Source organism: Tasmannia lanceolata, unplaced genomic scaffold (genome assembly GCF_043159265.1).
Source record: "Tasmannia lanceolata isolate RefF3 unplaced genomic scaffold, GAP_Taslan_0.1 ptg000008l, whole genome shotgun sequence".
NCBI lineage: Eukaryota > Viridiplantae > Streptophyta > Magnoliopsida > Canellales > Winteraceae > Tasmannia > Tasmannia lanceolata.
The window spans coordinates 28425927-28432362 of NW_027518685.1; the positions used below are offsets into that span (position 1 = coordinate 28425927).

Here is a 6436-nt window from a genome sequence, read left to right on the forward strand (position 1 = left end):
GTTCGTTCCATGTTATTTCAAGCTAATTTGCCTTCATCATTTTGGGTTGAGGCATTACTTAATGCTGTATATGTCATAAACATGCTACCTTCAAGCACTTTACATTTTCAAACTCCTTATTTTACACTTTTTCATAAATTACTAAATTATGATTTCTTAAGAGTTTTAGGTGCAGTCAATCTGATCCATCTATATTTATTTTCCAATGTGATTCTGATATGGCAATTCTTCTTCTATATATCGATGATATTGTTTTAACGGCATCAAACAGTTCTTTGTTGGGTTCAATAATACATTGCTTAAATCAAGAATTTGCTATGTTAGATTTGGGCGATTTACACTATTTTCTAGGAATTCAGGTTCAGAAAACAAACGATGGTTTATTCTTGTGCTAAGAAAAGTATACGACTGATGTTTTGGAAAGGGTTAAAATGGAAAATTCAAAACAAGTTGCAACTCCGATAGCACAAAAGATTGATATGTTTGATGATTCTAGTGCTCTATTAACAAATCCCACTGAATATAGAAGTATAGTGGGCTCTCTACAATATTTAACTTTTACAAGGCCAGACATATCTTATGCCGTGAACATGGTTTCACAATTCATGCATACTCCCAAGGACATTCATTTCCAAGCCGTCAAAAGGATATTGCGTTATCTAAAGGGCACTAGAAGCTACGGAATTTGTTTGTTTTCATCTCCTATTACACATCTTTGTGCTTTTTCAGATGCCAATTGGGCAAATTGTCTTCATTCCAGATAGTCTACTATAGGTTTTTGTATTTTTTGTGGCGATAATCTCATATCATGGTCCGCTAAAAAGCAGCCAATTGTTTCAAAATCCAGTACTGAATCGGAATATAAAGCAATTGCTTATGCAGTGGCAGATACGTGTTGGATAAAATCTTTGTTGCGAGAACTTGATATTTTTCTAACACAGCCACTGACATTACACTGTGATAATATTGGTGCAACTTATTTAGTGGCGAATCCGATTATGCACTCAAGGACGAAACACGTGGACGTTGATTATCACTTTGTCCGAGAAAGTTTGCACGTGGTGAACTTCATGTCTTATATACACCAACGGAATATCAGATTGCTGATATTTTTACCAAAGGATTGTCTTCATCACGATTTCAGTTTCTAAGAACCAATTTGACCGTCTGTTCCAAACCCGCTCAAATTGCGAGAGGCTGATAGCATATGTATTTCTATGTTTATTATAGTATTGTAATATCGCTCTTATCTAAGGGCATTATTGTCTTGTAATAATTATCTAGTTAATATAAATAGCAGCCACATCTATCATTGATGTGCAGTTTGCAGAATTACTTAAAATATCTAACTTGCTGAATTTGCACTTGATATCCGTGTTGGATTCGCCACAATCCAAATCAACTTCCCAAAATTAGTCCAATTTGGAAATTGCTCATTTGATTTTTAGGTTCATGTTGGCTGAATCAATGAGAAATATTCCTTGGGCTCTGTTTCTTTCGGCCTAAACCAATTTTTACATCGAAAATGGGCGTAAAATTTCTTTTAAGCCCATTTCAAGCCGAAATAGAGAGTATTAGCGAACAGAATGATCGTCCAAACAGTTTTCTGGGTGGCCAGTGAAGGGGAGCATTTGCTAGCATGTAAGATGCAATCTGTAATCGTGCCCACCTCTACTTGTGATGAAGCGCGTGAGGGCAACACTAGTTCGAGCATCAGTTACAATTGTTTGCCAGGGTGCTCTCTTAAGACAATGGCAGCCATGAGAGCAATGAGCCTGTCCCCATTGATGGTGTTACCTGCCTCATCAACCACGCCACTTCGGTCCACATCGGTGTCAAAGACTATCCCAAGGTTAGCTTTGGATTCTAGTACGGCGGCCTTAGTGAGTGACATAGCAATCTTGTCCTCTGCATTGGGAATGTGATTGGGGAACATTCTATCTGGTTGGAGATTTAGACTTCCTGATGTGTCCGCGCATAGCTTCTCCAGTACGTCCCAGGTAAAGAACCCGCCCGAACCATTTCCGGCGTTCACGATTATCTACAGTGAATGAGCAAAGGATGACCTGATCAGCATATGCAATGCACCACGACTTGCACCATACTATATGGTGTGTTTGAGGAGATTGATTTTATACTTTTTGTAAGCCCATATAGTCCAGTATTTTTCAAAGTAGTGTACGACTCACACACTATAGAATGATCCAAACCGTCCATTTGATTGGCCACAATGCAAATAGGTTGTGCCCAAAAAATCATTTCCATCTCTAGAAATTTCTGTTATATGCAGTTCCGCTGTAGATCGGAGGGCTAGGATCATCCTATGGAAATGATTTTTCCGGCACAGCTCTATTTATGTTGTGGCCCATCAAATGGACGGTTTGGATCATCCTACTGTACTTTTTGAAAAATATTGGACTATACTGGCTTACACCCTATAAAAACTCGGTTTCAGACCTTCAAATTATTTTTCTCTATTTATATATATCCCAACTTTTGAGGATTGAACTATCTAAGTGGAGGTGTATCATATGAATGGTTGAGATCAACATTCGCCAATAAATAAAGGGAAATAATATCTGTGCTCCAATGTTTTGATATTTCCGCTGAAGTCTCGTCTTTTAGTTATTAAAGGGCTGTCAAAAGGTTATTATTGACTTATGGTTCCCAAAGAGTTCCCACAAACCTTTTAAATACTAACAGACAAGAAACTTGAGAGGAAATATCAAAACATTGGAGCGCTGATATCATTTCCCAAAAAAAAATGGTATTGTCTAAGCAATTTCACAAAAAAGTAATTTCGTGGCTCACCACTTTTCTAGGACATAGCATCAAACTGCTAGAAGATTTTGTCTTATTCAGAATTCATCTAAGGTGGTGGTTCTCTTCTCCAAAAGTATGCCGCACAATGGCTTTTGGCGAAATTGCTTAGACAATATACAAATAGGATGCTACTAATATTTGCACAACCATGTTTTGATAACGACACACTCTCACTTTGTCTTTTCCTTTTTCATTGGCTTCTAAACCATGTTTTGATAAGGACACACTCTCACTTTGTCTTTTCCTTTTTCATTGGCTGCTAACAGCTTTTTGGGAACTGTATATTTGCATTACCATGTTTTGATAATGACACAAACTCAACTTGTCTTTTATTATTAACCAGTTGTCGATAGCTATTACAATTCCCAAAAAGCTCTCAGCAGCCAGTTAAAACAAAAGAAAAGGCAAAGAGGTTGAGTCTCTAGTTCAATTGGTTAATTAAGGATTTGTTCTTCAAAAGGTTCCATCCCCTGCTAATACCTACTAAAAAAATGAAAAGACAAGGTGAATATGTGTTATTATCAAAACATTGTACTTAAAATATGAGAGAGAGAAAGAGAACCTTAAATTCGAGGAGGGGAGTGTCATAGTGTGATGGATGGTTGACTCTTTCCTTGATGATGTTGCGGAGATGTTGAGCATAGGTAGTCGTGAAATCCACTCTGGTGGGAGTACTGGGAATGAAGATGTGGGAGGGCTTGATCAACCTAGTAGCATATTTGTCGGCAGCTCGGTCATATATCTCCTCCACTTCACTCGAATTTAAACCAATAAACCACCTTTAGGAGTGAAAATTTTCATACCATTTCTAGTGTATGGCAAGTGAGATGCTGTCATCTGTCATTGCAATGTTTGTAACTGATTACAAATATTTAAAGGGTGTGAAGGAAAATTCTAAACTAAAGAGCGCCCATGAAAAAACTCGCCACATCATTGGATCCACGTAACCCAACCGCATTTATCAAACATACAGCTGGGTTGAACCAGAGATCATAATTAGCATTGATAGTGTTTAATAGAGGGGGTCTACCTTATACATATTGAAAAGTCAGGGGTGTAGTTGATGAGTTTGAAACTATAGGGTTATCGTTGAATATGTCATAAAGTTGAGGGGTTGTAGCTGTAATTTTTCCCAAAAAAAAAAGCAGGAGTTCTAATAGCATTTGTTGGGCCAAACGCTCGTAAAAGGCATAAATACCAAAAGGTTGTGTCCACCCTGTGAAACAACCAGTAACTCCAAAAGCTTAAGCTGTTGGAGATGGTGTTTATTTAATCTTTTATACTTTAACACCCCCCTCAAGTGTGCCCCCTCTTCTGGGCTTGGTGTACACGTGGCACCTCTTTTGGGTTTGGCCATTAATGCATGTGGATTTTTGCTCTCCGGGAGGTTTGAACTCGTGACCTTTGCTTTGATACCATGTGAAACAACCAGTTACTCCAAAAGCTTAAGGTATTGGAGATGGTGTTATTTAATCTTTTATACTTTAACACACCCTACCATGATGGAAGCATCGTAGGCAAAGAAGGGAGCAAGCAAAGTGCTCATATAACATGCAGGAGTAGTGGCCAGCCCAATGTCAAACACCAAACACCCTGCACGCGCCAGACGGGGCAAACACCGCAGTGTCCAAGAGCGGGCCAGAGATGCGTGGGTCTCGTCCCAACGACACCCGAACACCACCGCTACTACTCGCCACTGTTTCGGACCTCTCAATCACCCACTCCCCAAAACTCTCCACAATCGCCTGGACTGCTTGCGGTGTGAGGTCCACTGTTCGACCCTTCTCCCCCGCGATTGCAACCCCACGATTGTCCGACCCGTTTTGAAGCCTCTTGATTTGGCAAGCTTCTTCCTCCACTGTAACAACATTCCATCCCTTAGTAGCACTCTGTGGCTTGGGTCTGGTTGGAAGAAATGAGAAATGAAGGATTTGGGTCTCTCTAATAAATGGTCTAGACGAGGATGGGGGGCTTGTTTTGAAGGAATTACAACGGAGAGTGGGTGAGGACAATGCCATGAAGCTAGTTTGGATGCTGCTGCTTCGTTGGTGTACAAGAGAGGATTTAAGAGAACCAAGTAAGTGTGTTGGTGAAGATAAGATTCATCTATCAAGTACATATATAAGACTCTAATTCGAGCACAAAGGGCGGGGTCATATTATGCACCCTTGACGATAATATCTGTGTAGATGAAACTCGATCTTCTTGTTTTCTTTTTGTCATGTCGTGTGAAAACCTATTTTTATGAGTGGCTTGCATTTTTGTTGTTCTGTAAATTGTTTTTTCCCGGTAGAATTTTGAACCCGTGCTGTAGATATTGTTGCATGGGTCCAAATATTTATGGTGCAGGTGAGCCTAAGCGCCATACAAATGGCATATGCCCCTCTCTCTCTCTCTCTCTCTCTCTCTCTCTCTCTCGCTCTCTCTCTCTCTCTCCATACAGACAAGATTTTATCATTATATATATTGACGGCCCTCCTAGGCTGTGCTGTGTCTGCATGAAGTCCAATATTTTCAAAAAAAAAAAAAAAAGTATTGTGGAGGCCCACTTCATATGATGATCCACACTGTTCATTTGCTGGGCCACAACGTAAATAGCTTGTGTTGGTGACGAAATCCAATGACCATTGACATTGCAGCACATGGCTGGTAGCGCGCAGACATTCAAGACAGCCGGGGCGCCCTACAGAATCATAACAAAAAAACCCTCCGCCACCTCACGGCACCACCACCACTTCAATTCGGTTGGTGCCTCCCGACCGACTGCCTTCATACGGCAGCCCCCAAGGCCAAATCTCTCCTGGACCCCTCGCGGTCCCTGATCAAGACTGTTCACCCCAGTCACGCAGCCACCGACTTATCACAGCATCGTACGACTTCTCCTTGCTCACCAACTACCACCTGCGCCCTCTCAGAGCCGTCTATGGTCTCGTCACACCAACACTTGGATCGTCACCATCAGGAGCCATACATGCTCCATACTTTGTTACGACATTTGAAGCACTATCAGCTACTCACCGTACTGTCTGACATTAGAGGCCGCGCCACACAAGTTATTACCACAGCGTCATCTCACTATCATATCATGCATAGGAACTCGTAACTCCGCCTATAAAAGGGAACCCTCCACTCCATGCCCGGAGCTTCTGGAGCTTATCCTCTTCTAGCCCACTCTAAGGGTAAGGCCTGACCCTCACTCTCACTCTCCAGGTGTGCCTATCCACCCGGCCTACCTAGTAGCCACTCGAAGTCTCTCGCCTTTGTGTCCAGTTCTCATTCCGGTCCCTTCATCTGATCGACATGAGTGTCGAAGGGTTCCCCCAAAGTTCCTATTCTTGGTGGTCCCTAATCTTTTGTAAGTCGCAGGCCAAGGCAACCTCCTTGTCGTCAGAACCGAATAGACGGCAGGACCCAGTGCATCTTAGCCCTCTGTACGCTAGAAGTGGGTGATCTTCAGGCACACCGTGTATATGATTGAAGATTTGAAGTCATGCCCGCTTTTCCCAAACCTTTTCTTTAGACTTTTCCATGCATGTTTTCCCTAACCTTTTCTTTAGACTTTTTCATGCCCGCAATCATATACTTCTAGCAGTTTTCTGTTGATGGTATGATG

At 41.4% G+C, this 6436-nt stretch overlaps 1 pseudogene across 1 annotated transcript; it reads right to left on the reverse strand.

Moving 5' to 3' along the window:
* Positions 1–1717: 1717 nt before the first annotated feature.
* Positions 1718–4946, reverse strand: LOC143882858 (uncharacterized; annotated as a pseudogene). Its single transcript, XR_013252320.1, has 3 exons — positions 4322–4946; positions 3386–3660; positions 1718–2041 (listed from the first exon to the last, which is right to left on the reverse strand). The product of XR_013252320.1 is annotated as an uncharacterized LOC143882858 (transcript).
* Positions 4947–6436: the final 1490 nt, after the last annotated feature.